Consider the following 17,114-nt stretch of genomic DNA (forward strand, 5'->3'; position numbering starts at 1 on the left):
ATATATATATATATATAAATAAAAAATGTATATATGTAAAAAAGACGAAAATACATTAATTTGAGAGCACATCAATTTCCAATGCCAAGAAGTGGAGCACTAACATAACATGGTGCAAAAGCAAGGCGATTTTGCGGATATTATGAATTTGTGGCAATTTGCTGTGTGTGACGTGATTTTAACGTGACTTTGCAGCCGAGTGCAGTCACTGTGTAGGTCTTGCGAGATAAAATCGCCGAAAATTTCTTATATGGACTTTATTTACAAATGCAATGCAATTTAATTTTCAGAAAAAAATTATTCTACCCTGACCCGATTGTAGTACAAGATAGAAGATGGAATTTTGTGCGAATGCATGTAATACCCCAAAAAACTACTTTTTACTAAATCTTTTACTCGATCTACGATCATGTTGTACGGCACAAGAAGTATTTTTTATGATTTGTTTCAAAAGAACTATCGAACAATGCAATGAAAGGCGTTATTACGGAAAATGATTTTTGGATCGACGCATACGATCCGGAAACAAATCGAACAAATCGAACGAATCTTGTGCAAAAGTTGAATCAAAAACGAAGAAATCATTTGAAAATCGATCAAAATTCAAGGTAATTAATTACGGGTTTTCTCCGATTATTGTGGTCTTGTGCACAACGAATTCCTTCCGTTGAACGAAACTAGTAACAAGGAATGTTATACGTGCTTTGCGCGAAATCTCGAAAGTAGATCGGAATAGACTTAAAAGAGAAGGAATTGAATTGGTCTCATGTACATGTAAAATCGTACTTTCCATCGAAAGCCTTATATGGAAGAAGGACTAAATCGTAGAACGAGATAGTTTAAATTCAGGAAAATTATTATTTCTATCACTGATCTTAGTGTTATTCACCTATATTCACCTATATTTCAAGTCTGATCCGCATTTTTCATATCACTTTAATGTGCCGAAATAGTTTTACTTAGCGACTTTCACGATGAGAAATTATGAAAATTTCAATTTCTTATAACAGTGGTCGTAAAACTGCTTCGATCTAATGCTATCTGTGTTGCATATATCCGCACAAATTTAATATGCCGCAGGTAGCGTACAGTATAGACAAGTAAGACATGGACAGACGTACGGACGGACAGTAGGATTAGGAAGCTTAATGCGATACCAAAAGGCGGGCACATCTGGGCACAAAAGCAATTAACCTTGTACTACAAGTGGCGAAGGTTATGAAAATGCAAAATGGGCTGGATGGAGTGCGGTAGTATTTTTCAGGGCCTCTCACATATAAACACTGCCATAAAAAAATACATTTTTCTAAGGTAACAAATCTCAATTTTTAACACTTTGTGGTAGATATTGATCGAATGTAACGGTTTCTCGATTAAAAATTTGTACAGTACCCACAAATCCATTTTTGGAACCTCGCTATATAGAAAAAGGTCAGCGAGTAAATATTCGATGACAAAAATATATGAAATATTATGTTAGAGCGAAATGGTGTATGATAATTAATTGTCGGCCATTCCAGACCATAAAGTTTTTGTATTTGTTTTTCTCTTTAACAAAAAAATTAAATGAAGTCACCTATCAATGCCAAAAACAACTAACTGTATACTAAATTGATATCGCAATGAAAAATTAGAATCTATTCATTTAAATCATGAAACGTAGAGAAAAGTGCTAAAGCGAAAGATGATCTCACCTTACACACACACACATAAAAAAAAAAAGCCGACAACGTGAATACGTGGTTAACAAATTGACTAATCGTGAAACAAAAGATCGAAATATAATGAAACAGATGTAGCAGACCGACTATGTAATAACTGTGTAATATAAAAAATATTAAATTATCTCATAACATTTTCAATTTTAAGTTATCTTAGGCAGAGGACGAATCTCGCATACTTATTACTATGCTTTTCGCATTCTACACTCAAGTTTCTTTTATTTAAAACCTATATCGGTGGTATTATTAAACCACTAGGTCGCGGTGTGTACCATTTTTGCATCACAATTAACCCATTTTTAGGCAGATAATATATCTTCAAATAAGTGAATAGAAGAAAGATTCAATCAGTTGTAACTGTGTGTGGGCATGACCGATTTTTCCCCTTTTTTGCACGTAAAAAGTAAAGTAAATGTGGAACTTATCAGCTATCTACCTTAACTAGCTGAGTAACGAGCAAAAGCTTACAAGTTTTTGTTAGGAAAAACGATGTTGTTTTCCACTTTATGTTCCACTGCCGGCTTCTGGTCGAACTAAATTGGCCAAATTTTTAATAGTCACGTGCGTGCAAAAATTTTCAATATTTTTATCATATTTTTAGTTGGTATCTTCACCAGAAAAGTGCCAACAACAAACACCAGACAGACGGACAGACAGATTGGCTTCATCAATTCAGAATTTCACGTTATGTTTTATGGGGTATCTGAAGCTTGTTCTTGAAAGAAAAAAAAAACAAAATGAATATATCCCTACCTTTCAGTGGTGGGTAAAAAAAAAAAAAAAGAAGCTTTTTAATTTTCATGAAACTTGTAAAATTCATATACGAATATATTACTCTTGACGCACTGCAATTATCCGAATGGTACCATTTTTTTTTTTTTTTTTTTTTGTTAAAAAGAGATCAAAAAAATAGGGCCGACTACTGTTATTAGCTTTTTTGGTGTAAAAAATAACTCATTAGAAAATTTAAAATTTGATTTTAATTTATAATCTTTTATGAGTCATTATATGAGACATGTTAATGTTAAAATAATAATTTCTATTTAATATTTTTTCTTTTATCTTAAAAAAAAAAAATTGCAAAAAGAAATGTCTTTGTAAATTGTTTCAGTTTATTTCTTCTCCCTTAACATTATATTAAACATCAACTAATGAAGTTACCTCTCCCCCCTAAAAAAAAATTTAATTAAAATCGAATTGAAAGGATAATAGCCAAACAACAACAACAAGATAACATGCAAATATTATTCGCACAAAATATTATCCTACTTTTGACATGAAAGGCTTTCATAAATTTGTGTTGGCCATCGTCAGAAAAAAAGTGCTACGCATGTTATGCAAAGTTAAAGCAAATATTCGAAGCAATCAAATATTAAAGAAAAACATGATGCACGCGTCCTTTTATCAATACAATAATTGACACATACATACATACATACATACATACATTCATATTTTCGTGCATGATGTAATAATGAAAATGAATAAATTTGCCTGAGCAACATAAAGATATTAACTATAAACAATTAATTCTGGAAATTTTATAGTTAACTTGCTCCTTCAATGAGCTGCAAATCATCTTTATGTTTACAATCATCAATTTATTTCCAAGTCCTTGCATGTAAAGTTGATGACCTTATTAAACTGCTTTTATAGGGTTTTATAACGTTTAGCAATCACATTTGATTACGTAATTTTGTGAAATAAATTATGTCATACTATATCTACATCTGTTCAACCAAAGATTACGTATGTCTCAATAAGTAAAGCTAGATCCATCCTAGAGTTCATTTAAGAGGTGGTCGAAACAGCTTATGGGTCCTTACATCACAAAAAGCCTATAAATGTTCTTAGCTACACTAATACTTGGGTATGCCTTTAGTGTGTGGTGGTAGGTCTCCTCTCCGTATAGATGTCATGTTGATTCAGTTGAAACCGTTCAAAAGCAATTCTTGCCGTTTGTTCCGCTTGTCTGTCTGCCTCCTTATAAAAATACGTTGCTTTTGCTTATCCTTACTGTCGCCTACCCCGGTTGTCACTCTGCCAACTTACGAAAACAGTTTGCTTCTGCTATCCTTACCGTCACCCGAGAAACGTAGATTTGTTTTTGTCGTTTCCTACTTAATTAAGCTGATTAATACTACTATCGATTCGTTCACACTATTTGAGGTGAGGTAAGCTTTAATGTCTCTAGGCACTATACTCGCATTAAGCTTTAATCAATGTAAATGTAATTATGAGCTGTTTAATTCTGTCAAAGTTGTTTACAGAAACTTATAGAATCTCGCTATATCGGACTTCATCTCAATATCGGACTCTTTAAAGTCTCAACTGCAAAGCAATGCACGATTTGCTTACGTCGTATTTCAACTAATTTGCATTCTTTGAAAATTTACTCATGTTGTTTACTGTGATCGGTTGCCAAGCTTTTGCATGTTTGCAATGATTCAAGGCTTCCACCTTGCAACTTCTGTAATCGGTACTGGTCGCGGTCGCGGGTATGCCTCTGTTCTAACTGTGCACACAAATGCCTTTTTTCTTTCTATTGTCTTCTCTTTTATTATTTCATTTTTTATTTTATTTTTTACTTTATACCAGTTTTTAATAATAATTAGTATAAGATTTACTTCTAAGAGTCAATTGAATTCTGACTGTTGTTTCATGTGCAAGTAAATAAATAAATAAATAAATAAATCAAAAAATGAAAAGTCAAGTTCAAGGTGGCCGTGGTATGACCATAACTAAGATCACACAGTATTTGGAAAACGTATTAAATGAAATAAATATTTTCGGGATCCATTTGAACGGACAGATCAGCAAACTATGGGGAGCCGACTATCCAATATACCTTATGATATAAGACTGATAATACTCACTCTTAGTTTTTTTTTTTTTTTTTTTTTTCAATATTTTTTTTTTTTGATTGCTTGACTATCATATCAAGCAATCAGATAATGCTGACCAAATATGTTTTGCAAATTTCATAAGTTTATGCTAATATGAAATTGCTTATCCGAATGAATGTGTTTAACTTTAAATAGACGAAGAGAGCTAGCCATACTTACAGAGCTACCTATACTAGCTAGATTTATAATTAATTTATCATTGCTGCCGATTGAAAACAAGTTTTTTCTTTTTTTATGTAAATCGATTGGAAACGGGAATTAAATTAAAAACAAAACAAAATGAAAGCAAACAACGACAAACAACGACAAACAACACAAACGACATTGAATATTGCAAATTTTCGGTATCCGAATAAACGAAACACATTAGTTACGCAATTAAAAGACACTGTTTACAGTTTTAATTCGTTTGCCGTAATCTCTTAAGTTATAACAGCTCTTGAATTTTAATCGAAATGATATAAAATTAATTTAAATTCGGAAAAAAGAGACAACAACAATAACAAATTGTGTAAATTATTTAATGATCGATATAGAATCAAGATGAAATAAAATAAATCAATTAGGAAGAACTCTAAACCGTACCAAATATTTCCAGCAACCAGTAACAATAACATCGCTAGGCTCGAGTAACTCACTTAAAAGATGAGGGAAAAAGCGCTTTTTTTTTTATTAATCATCTCGCAAAAAATTGCATTTCGAAAAAGTGGAAAAAGTGCAAGGGGTCACTCGCCCAGGTATAGCAAATAATTTTTTTTTTTTTTTTTTTTGTTGAAACTGAAATTTTCCCTTTGTCAATACGTGCACCCAAAAGGATGATGAATGAGAATTTTCGAATATATTATGCGAAAATTTTAATTGAAAAAACGAGTTGATTTAATTTAATTTTTTTAAGTTTTAATATAAATTTTAATATAAAAGCATAGTAAATAATATCAAGCACTGCTCATCTAACTCTCATGGATTCAAACGTTCATCACATTAACATGCTAATAACAACGCGTTTTATTACATATTTTGCAAATTTGCCAGCAAACTAACACATAAGCATTTCTAAGCTGTGATAATGAATTTTATAAAAAAAAATTATGCATTAATACACACATTAAAGCGAGTTTTAGATTGAAATTACTATATACATAAATATATATATATAAAAAGGGTTATATTTAAAGGATTTAATTCATTTATTAATTCAAAGACTTTTAATTATATAACTTCATTATCATTATCATCATGTTTTCTGTTCCGTGGTACCGGAACGAAGTGCACAAAAAATCGCTTATCCACACATCCATCCAATCATATTTTTATTTTTTATTTATTTTTTTTTTTTATGACCCTTACTATATATAATGAATAAAGTTAAAGTTATTGATCATTGCTTTTTAAATTTTCTCATTATTATTTTTATTTTAATTAATGAAAGATGTTTGAAGATTTGTTAGGATAGTATTTCTCTAGCTAGTTTAGCTCATTAAGAAAACACATAGGAATTTTTTTGTTTTTTGTTTTTTGTTTTTGAATTTTTTTAATAATAAATTTTTGAATTATTTAATTTTTTGTTTACAATTTAACAATTAAATTAATGAAAATCGATTTCACCGATTGCACTCGCGAAAAAAAACTGATGAAAACCAAAAAAAAAAAAAAAGAAACGAAAATATGAAAGAAAATTTCTTATTGTTAACTAAAAGTCGTTTAAAATTATTCTGAAAAAACAATCCAACCCGTTGGATTCACTTAACGAAAAGCTCGCTTGTTGTGTGTATGTGCTGGCAAAATTTTCATTTCATATTAATAAATAATTTCACGCTTCATTTAAGCATTGTTTTTGTTGTTGTGGTGACATTTAAAACACATTTACAAAATAATATTCAATTAAAATATTTATTCATGCTATATATATATATATATATAGATATATATATATGTAGCATATTCGTAGCGAAGCTTGCATCGACGTCATTCAATTTCAATATAAAACAAGAGTTTCGCTTAGATCGTATGCTCTGTGTAGTCCGACACAACTCACAACGAAGTTTAAAACGAGTTTAAAATAGGTTTTTGGAATTACGTTCTAAACAGACATAAGCCACAAACTCTGAATATATAATACAATCATTTTTTTTTTTAACAAAGTTATTTAATAAATATATATGTTATGGCCATGTTTTAGATCAACATTATTTTAAGGTTAAGTTTTTTCATCGATTGTGGACAAAAGCTTGTGGACGGATTATGTTAATTTTTAAATTTAATCTATGGCCAACGCAGCTTCAGCTCGCGAACGTAACGGAAAACAGACAGAGAGGCAGAGGGATAGAGAGACAGAGACAGAGAGAGAGAGAGAGTGAGTGAGTGAGTGAGTGAGAGATAAATAAATGCAGATGACTATTATATCGGGCATAGAATCTCTTTTATTGAATAATAATAATAATAAATAGATATGTGCATATATGTTTCCATACAGGTATTGCAAGCGGAAGAAGAAAAATCCAGTATAGAATCATTCTTTTTGTATGGCAAGTGTAAAAATAAATGAATAATGGAGAAAACAACTCAAGCAATAACAACCATTTGTTCTAATGAACAAACATGTTATCTAAACAGTAAAATATAACAAATACACGATCTAATAAACAGCAGGCACACAAAAAAAAAATAAAAAAAATAAAAAATAATAATAATAATAGCAACAATACAATCGCATACAACGTGTACAAAAACACTTTGCAATTGAATTTCAAGGTTACGTATTTCTATTTACGTAGACATGCATGCATTTTCGCATACATAACGTTACGTCTATACAATTTATATAATAATTTAGTGTTATGAAGAGTCAGAGAGTAAGAAAAAAAATAAAATAAATAAAAAAAAAATAAATAAAAACCAAAACTTTTGGCTGAAAGTTCAACGAAGAAAGAAAATGAAGAAGAGCAGAAGCTTTTTTTTTTTAAATATATTTGAGCAAAAGTCAAATTCAAGCAGAGAGGAGTGAGACCAATACATTTGCAAAAACATTCGCTCACTCATACTTTTATATAACTAATCGAATCGTGTACAAACAACAAAAATTGAAAATTTTCGTGAAAGTTTTTTTTTTTTTCCATTTCTTCTTCTTTTCTTTATTTAAGCGGAACAAAACTATTTTTTTTTTTACATTTTATACAAAAAAATTGACCATAGAATGAGAATAATATTATTCAACAATACTTTGAAGGCATCGTGTTTTTATCGGCAAAATCAATAATAAAAAAAAAAAAAAAAAAAAAAATACTTCGTAACTATTGTTGTAAGACAAAAAACGAGGGATACTTGCTTGCTTGGCGACTAACATCTATTAAAAATTTCAATCTTTCCTTAGTTATTGAACTCGTTTATATTTAAAAATTTATTCATGATTATACTGTTATTATTATTATTATTATTATTATTATTATTATTATTATTATTAATTTTGGCAGAGAAATAAATTCTAAGACTAAAATTTCGAAGCACTAGCAGCATCTAAAGGCTATGCGGCTTTTATTAAAAACTCTACCGCATTTGAGATTCGAACCCACGACCAATATTGAGAGAGAGTTGCTAATCGATATTTCTTTCCTTCGGCCACTCAGGCGGATGGATATTCTTGAATATAAATGTGTGTCATCGTGCGACAATGAAAGGAACAAAAAAGCTTTTTCTCTCCAAGTACAATTCTATCCATGTGAGATTTACGCTTTCCGCTTTCCGCTTTCTCCCAAAACGTACAGGCTCTGAATATTTCAAAAATTCGATGGAAAACTTTATCATATATTGAAATGTCATTGCGATCACTCTTGCGTTCACTTTTCCAATTTTTTCCCTTTTTTTTTCTAAATCAAAAAGGAGTCATTAAATGACTGACTGTATGTTCCATTTTCCTAATTCTTTGATCGCATTACAAAATATTTACAGAGTAAGAAGAAGAAGAAGAATTGTTGTGCTGTGCTGTTAAATTGAATTTTCCAATTTTTTGATCTCGTAAAAACTAAAGCAATTTAATTGAATCATGACACATATGTATATATGCCTATCGTCCTTTGAAAATTAAAACATTCGTTAATATCTTAAAAAAAGACATTGATTTGTTAAATAATAGAAACATTTTTAATTATTATCTTTTTTTCGAAATAAAATTTCTATTTGCTTTAACAATCTATTTGTTTGATTGTATTTTTTCATTATTATTAAATATATCTTCTTAAAAAACTTACACGTCGGCATATTGTTTTTGTTTTTTTTTTGTTTTATAAAAACAATGTCTGAATTTTTTTTTTGCGTTTTGTTTTTTCTGAGGTTGGGAATAAATGAAATGAATTTTTTTGTATATATAAAGATAGCGAAAATTGCAAATTTTGTTTTTCTAGACGATGACGATAAAGTTCTCTAAAGCAAAATCAAAATATTTTTATAGAAGAAACTGTGGAACCGCATGAGCGCTTAATACTCTTTCAGAACTCACATACACAACACAATGCTCAAACGAAAACTAAGGCGCATCAAATCAAAAAAAAAGCAGACGAGCCAGCTTCAATCGCTCAGCAAAAAGAGTTCATAAAACAACAAACACTTGTACACATATGCAATAACAGGCACACATATTAGCGAAAAAACTAAAAAAAAAACAAAAAAAAACAAAAAAAAAATGGTTACGCGCTCGCACCCTGAGTGCGATAGTAAGTAAATAAATTTAAATAAAACAAAAAAAAAAAACAAAATCGCAACAATGATCAACAATTTATGTTTATGTAAATATATGTATATACATGAATCTGTATCTAAATATATATACATATATATATATAAAAAATATTGCCAGAATAAAAGTTTAAATACTCAAATGAACATTAATATTAACATATATTAAATGTTAAAAGAGATACCGCTCTACAAATTTTGGAGCGAATTAACTTGAGTATTTAAAAGAAATAAGTTTGTCGTCATGTATGCCTAGGATTAGGAAAATAAAAAAAAATATCAAAAAAATAGAATGAAAGATAAGTTCGCGAAACAAAATTTGGCAAATTTTTTAGCTCAGCCTTCTTCTGTTCCGCTATTCGTTGCCTAATAAATTAATTAACTAACAAACTAATAGATGTGTGCTTTTTTTAATACCAATGGAAATTTAAAATTGAGATATTTTTTTTAGTATATACATATATATATATATATATATATATATATATATATAAAACTATGGCTCTCTTCATAATCAAAATCACTCACAACGACGATAATAAATGTATATGTGTATAAGTAAATATTATAAATATCACGTTTTCGGTTAACAGTTGATTTGAGTTACATGAAATACGTTATTAATAACAATAATAATAATAATAATAATAATAATAATAAAATAATTGTCATGTGGTTTTTCTTCTTTTTAACTGACAACGATGAACAATCAGTCAATAAATCGTAAAACTAAAGAAATTTTTTGCATATCTAATATCTATGTCCTCCAACAAGTATCGCTCGCCTCTATGGACATGGTAACGCATTCGCATTTTCAATATTCATCAGGTGTAAGAAAAATTTGTTGCTTTTTTTGCAGATCCTTTAAAAACTTTTAGACTTTATATGGATTGTAGAGCTAAAACGACATATGTCAGCATTTGCCTCTTGCACTTTGCCATCTCTATCTGCGTGGGGGGAATTAAAAATAAATCACGAAATAACTAAATAAAGCAATAATTTATTAATGCTTTGCTTAGGAATATTCAAATATCTGCGTTCTTTGCGTTTCTTAGGGCTTAGAACAAATCTAGAATATTAGTGAAAGGCTTTGTCATAATTTTAACAATACGAAATGTTTTCGTTTGCGTCAATGAAAATCGAGTAAATTTTCATATTTTAGAATTTTTGAAAATAATTCGAATTCACTTTACCAAGTATCTCCTTTCCATGCATTACACAGTTGCCCGTGTGAGGCGAATATATGCAATAACTTTATATTAATACGAAAATTTCGACAATCGCTATATACTTCGATCAGCAGTCGCAATTTCATTGCATTCCGAATTGTTGTTCATTATTTCTTAGCCGCGACAATACTTAAGGCCATGTCTTGTTCGCAATCATTCGGGGGAAAGTTAACTATGAAAAGTTCTTAGGCCGTGTAGCATACTTTTACTATATATATATATGTTGCAGTTATGAAAAGTTAAATGCAAAACACAACAACAGTACGTACATGAAGTATTAGTATGAAGTCGAAAATAGCGATTATTACAACGTGACCTAGTTTGATATGGAGCCGTAAATATTGAAAACAAAAAAGCACGAAAAACACGCTTATATATAGTATAGTATGTAGTAGTCATGAAAAAATGGATCACAACCACAATCAAAATAATATTCATATACATTTCACTTCAAATACTAAATGCAGACTACCTACCAACTAACCAACCAGGAGAATGAAATAAAGTAAAAATCAGAAAAACTGTTACTAAAAAGGATTTAAAAAATAATCCAAAAAAAAAAAAAAAGAAACACATCAACATTGAAAATAGGTAAGCAAGCAATGCATATATAGACTAATAATATTCAAATGGAATGCGTCAACAAATGTTAAAAATTAAAAAAAAGGAAATAAAAATTAATAATCAAGTATCCAAAATTCATTCAACTCATTCTTCTTCTGATCTTCATCAGATTATTATATTTAAACATACACACATACACACATACACACGCACATGCACACACTCACATGCAATCACAATATTTGCCTATTGCTAACACAAGTGTTTTCAATAAAATTTGCTGTTTTACTAACTAAATGACGTAACTCAAGGACGCTTAAGATTTGTTTGTTTGCGTTTATTTTCATTGTTTCTATTGCTGCATGAAATCGACTTATATCTTTTGCTATATCAAAATAAAACGCAAAAAAAAATCAATTTCTTTAGTTTGGCCAAGTGTGCTGTGCTGTGCTGCTAGTGATTATCACATGTTACTTAATGCAACCGACAAAACAGCTACCACACATCGTATATAGTATAGTATAAGCAGCATTCACGCTTTCCACATATATATGAATTATTTATAGGTTATATATATATATATATATACGGAATTTTATTAAAACCTATATATATATATATATATATACGGAATTTTATAAACAGCATCTAGCTAAAAATATCGAGCTCACATGGAATGAAATTTTTTTTTGCCTGCTTTGGAAAGCTTTTATAAAAACACATACATACATGCATACATACATACATATATATGCGCTCTCACATACATATTCTCTATTTATGTATATATGCAAAGTAGAAATAAACTTGAAAGAGGCTGGTGGGAGATGACATTTGCGTTTAGTGCGCAAGACGGTATTTCAAAAAGTCGAGGCAACTTCTGGCTTTTGGGAGCAGATGTCATGAAAACTTTTCCTATACCTCTGTACACGCAGCACAATCATATTTAAAAGTAGCGTTTTTGAAATACATATATATATATATATAAAATCTCTTGCTGCTCTCAGGATGATTTTGTTGTTTTTTTTTGTTTTTGTTTTTTGCTTTTTTTTTTGTCTCAATTTGCATCTATTATTTGTAAAGCTGCATTACACCACCGCGAGCACCGCAAAAACAGGCTGCGTCTCATTATAAACTAGGTCAAACACAACCAACTAACAACCGACCAGTTAGTTGGTACTCATTTTCTTTTGTGTACTTATTTCAATTTCATTTTACAGAAACAATATATAAACAGCAACATATAAAGATATTGCTGCTACAATTGCAGCATATGGCATATGCAGTGTATATCACTGCTAAACTGAAACACCTACTAAAAAAAAAAAATAAATATATGTATATGCAATCATGCGCTTTTTATATTTATGCTTGTGTATTTCTGTTTTTGTGTGTGTTTTTGTGTATTTGGCCAGCTATAAAAGAGACCCAAAAATGTCAAACGCATGCAAATGTGAAAATGAATGTCAAGTAAAACGCACTCAAGTTATTATTATAAAAACTGTTTTTTTTTTTTCTTTCTTTTTTTCTTTTTTGATGTTTAAGTGATACTTGGCCACCGTAGCATTTATTTTACGTGTCATGTATTATATGAAATTAGAATAATCATAGATTCATTCATTCACAAACATTTGCACAAGCGAATGGAGATTTTTATAATTACAAGATGTCTCTAAAATCAAGGCAAACAAGTGTTCTCTATTAAATAGTTCAACCTTAAACCGAGTGAGAAGGATGAGCGCATCGTGCACGCAAGCAGGTTTAAAAAAAAAAAAAAAAAAGCGAAAACATACAATGAAATATCGACCCGTTTGTCTGTTCAACTGAAAAATTTTTCATTTTTCTTTTTGCTTTTAATTTCTAATGAACAATGAAGGGCGCACACTGTTCTTATTTGTTCTTTTCTTAAGGTTAATCGATTCTCGACAGTTGAATTTATTAAAATTTACAAAATTTTATACATGAAATAATAGAAATAATTATATATTTTATAAAACTAATAATAGAGAAGTCAGTCAAAGTTGTCTCAAAGGTTTAGGTAAACAGCTGTTGTCTGATTGGGATATGGTGGTAAGTGGTAGCAAAACGATAACCTTATAGGATGCACGAATTAGATAACATCCACTTCCGTTTTCTTTCCTCCTTCTGGGTCGGGCAGTCAACGAGTCAATATGAGTTTTCTAATCCTATGACTGTAAAATAAATCATAATTTTTGAGAGACTTTGAATATAAGAAAGTTCGAGTTAAACTTGTGAACATTCGGGATAACGTCACAGTGTTAATTTGCGAAAGATTTTCTCCCGCAATTGAGTAATGCAATCTCATATAGGAAGAGAACGAAAATGTCCCTCAAAAATAACTTTTCTTAAGGGAAATACCTAGAAATCCGGCGTGCTATTTGCGATACTAGACGAACGGCAGATAAACTGTCTCTTACTACTAATATTACGACTACTACTACTACTACTACTACTACTACTACTCTTGCTAACGCATTTGACGTACTTGCTGGTAGCTCGTTACCAACTAGCGACCTTGTGGCTACGGCATAAACATTTTAGAGCGCGATTTCACATTACTTCAGCGTTGGGGATGTTCTACATTTCTAACTGTCAGCCGATATTTGCATGGAACACTCTTCTTTAATAATATTAAGGAACAGTTTTTCTAATTCATTGTGAATAGCAAAAGGATTTGAAAGGGATTACGTTCAGTAATCATCAATGTGCTGCATATAAAAATGTCATTTGTGTCTGTACATATGTATGCCAAGTGCACCAAAGCGATTTTTGGCAGAAATATTATTAGAAAATGCTAGACAGAAGAGAATAATTTAATCGTCAAAACTCGTCCTCTTCAATCGGTCATAATTGATGATAGTCAAATCAAAGTAGATACCAAGCTAATCGAAAGATGAAACGTATGAAATATAAAGAATAATGTTTTGTCAGGACCTGTTGATAATTGAGTATTGATGTCAATCGCGACAAGTCCCATATATATTTTTTGCCTTCTTGCAGAACGTAATAATAAAGTCCATTGGAAGATGATCAGAAACGAGAATAAAATTTTTCATTACTCGAAATAGCTTTCTTTCTTTCGATTTGAAATTTATTCAATTTTGCGGCTCGGATTTATGTCTGAAGTCAGAGCTATGATTATTACAAATCTTCTTTTAAACGATCTAACATATCACTCTCTCTCTCTCTCTCTCTCTGTGTGTGTAAGAGTACAGCAAAATATTTATAAAAGAAGAATTAATTGGAGACTTTTGCTGCCACTTGTGCTTTGGCAATCGGAATGTTCGAATGCTCACCAAAAATATTTTCAATTTTAATGCAAAAAAAATCAAAACAAAAATTATAGCTTGTTATTTGCGAAAGATTCCTACGCTTAAATGATGTAAGTGAGTATTTTTTTGCTAACAATCGAAAGCTTCTAAATGGAAAATGTCAAAATGTAATCATCGAGATAATGTAATCAGATTACTCCATCTGTATAGATGAGCAGTCATACATTGTAAGCGTAAGCAAAAAAAAAAAAAAAAAAAAAAAAGCGCAGCTAGAAGGAAATGCTTATATATACTATTTAAATATAAACAAAACGTAGATAAAAAATCAAATACTAGTTTGCCTACCTTTTACGTTATGTACAATGTGCGCTTGAAAAGGAATATTTCATATGCATCAGCGGCTGCGTCTTTGCGAACACTTGTTTTTAAAAGTAGCTTTTAACTTAGAGTCTATTCGTCGATGTTTTGACAAATATAAATAATTATAAATAAATAAAACACATCAAACAAAATACATGACGACAAACTTGCTTTGCTACTATTGTGCTATGTATGCTAAATAAAGCAGTATAACACGATTGTTGAATTTGTAATTTTCATCATCTCTACGAATTTGGTAAACAAGATAGTCGTCAAGGTAAACTTCAAATTCACATAATGATATATTCATATAACTATTCACATTATTATGGAATATAATAACAAACAATATCGATATCAATCGATTAGCAGCATATGGACGGCCAGCAACATAAATGCAAAATTTTCAGAATAAATCATCAGGGCTTTGAACAACATTTGTACAATTTCAATGATGACGCAAATGAATAGAATATTTTACAATATATTTTATCCATATATATGTAAAAATGTTCTCATTTCGTTTGTTTTCGAACATTGTGACTTTTAACAATCTCAAAATTGCTTCTTCCAAAACTATTTCAGCTTTAACTGAATTATAACTTAAAACCATATATATATATATATATATATATATGCATATATGAAGGAAGAAAAACTATCGGTGATATTTAAAGCTTAATAATAAAAAAAAAAAGGTTCAAGGTCAACAACCATACTTTATGAACCGCCAGCAAAGTCAATAGGAACTGAACAATCCTTTCGAATCCGGTGATCAAGAGATAAACTAATTGAATTAAATCGACCTACCGTAGAATGACATATCGAATAATATAATTATTTCAAGCTAAATCATTCACCATAGAAAGATGAAAATGTAATGAATTTATAACACCCTGAAATAAGGTATCCAAGCCTCTAGTTTAGGTATATTTATTATCAATCAGTAAAAACATTTCTTAGCTATACCCGTACTACTAAGTTCGTACCTCAATCCGCTATATAATTTTACCACGATCGCGTTTGCATATAAGATGCGATCTATAAAAATATGTCGAATTAATTCGGGAGCTGAATAATTCGGTATTCAGGTTTTACATGAAATTTACATTACAAACTTACCCCATAACCTAATCCTAAATCTCAAATGTTTCTTTTCCTTGCACTAAAGGTTTAAACTGAATTTAAGAGCAAATATTTCTGCAAAACAACATGAAATTTATATCCGAAACACTTTTAAAAGGTCCTAGTTTCACCTATGGTCTCTTAAATGTCTATCATTTGAAGGTAAGCGTTTAAAACCTACATTTGTAAGAACACAATCAAGATTCTAAACGAGTCAAATCCATTTTACTTTTTAGATTAACGGAAGAAAAACTAGATGATTTTTGTAGCAACCTTACTGCTCTTTCTTTTTTTTTTTTTTTTTAAGTAAAAAGCCGAAAACCTATATGTCCTAAGATCCTACCATTGATCTTCATCATCGTCAAAGCGCAATTTAATAGTGAAAAATTGACTTCTGCCCTGATTGAAATAAGTAGAAAATCAACAACAATGTGCCTGCAAGCATAGCATTCCATATATATATATATATGTTAAAAAGGCGACTGTTTATCTTCTATCTTAAATGATGCTTCTTTTATAATCAAATAATTATTTTGATTTAGTGTAAAGCCTATCTTAAGGCCATTTACGCATTTTTTGTTCGCTTCTGTTTCACTTAGTTACAAAACACTAAACACAAATGTGCGTTTATCGTAATTATCTGGGTTAAGTATTGTGTGGTGAATGAGAACAATTTGGTTAAAAGCTTTCCAAAAGTAACCTTGACTGACGTATAGACAAATGGTAAAATGCAACAAAAAAAAAAAAAAAAAAACCTTTAAAAAAAAAATGAACAAGAAATAAATCTAATGGAGCTGAAAGAAACCGCATACAAGTTTATGTATTACGTATTAGTTTTTCTTCTAGTTTTTCTACTTTTATGTTTTTTTTTTTTTTTTGATTATTTCTCCTTTACAAAAAGGGAAAATTAAAAATATTTATGCAAACATTAACAAAAAAAAAATAAAAAAAAAAAAAAAAAAAAAAAAAAAAAAAAACATCTTCCAACGTTTGAGAGCTTATATGTGAAGTTAATAATGTACGCAGTGTGAAATGTATGCATTTATATATATATTTATGTACATATATATATATGTATGTGTATGATTTAGGTGGGTGTATGCAATTAAAGTGAAAATGCAAGTATATGCAAGAGAATGTTTCTTTTGTCTAATAATTATAAAAGGTTTCTTTTTTATATTTATACAA

The 17,114-nt window shown here is 29.8% G+C and overlaps 1 long non-coding RNA gene across 1 annotated transcript in view; it reads right to left on the bottom strand.

Annotated features, from left to right (window-relative positions):
• LOC119634527 overlaps positions 1 to 17,114 on the bottom strand; it is a 29,001-nt gene that overhangs the window by 195 nt on the left and 11,692 nt on the right. The window lies entirely within an intron of this gene.

This window comes from Glossina fuscipes, unplaced genomic scaffold (genome assembly GCF_014805625.2).
Source record: "Glossina fuscipes isolate IAEA_lab_2018 unplaced genomic scaffold, Yale_Gfus_2 3, whole genome shotgun sequence".
Classification (NCBI taxonomy): Eukaryota; Metazoa; Arthropoda; class Insecta; order Diptera; family Glossinidae; genus Glossina; species Glossina fuscipes.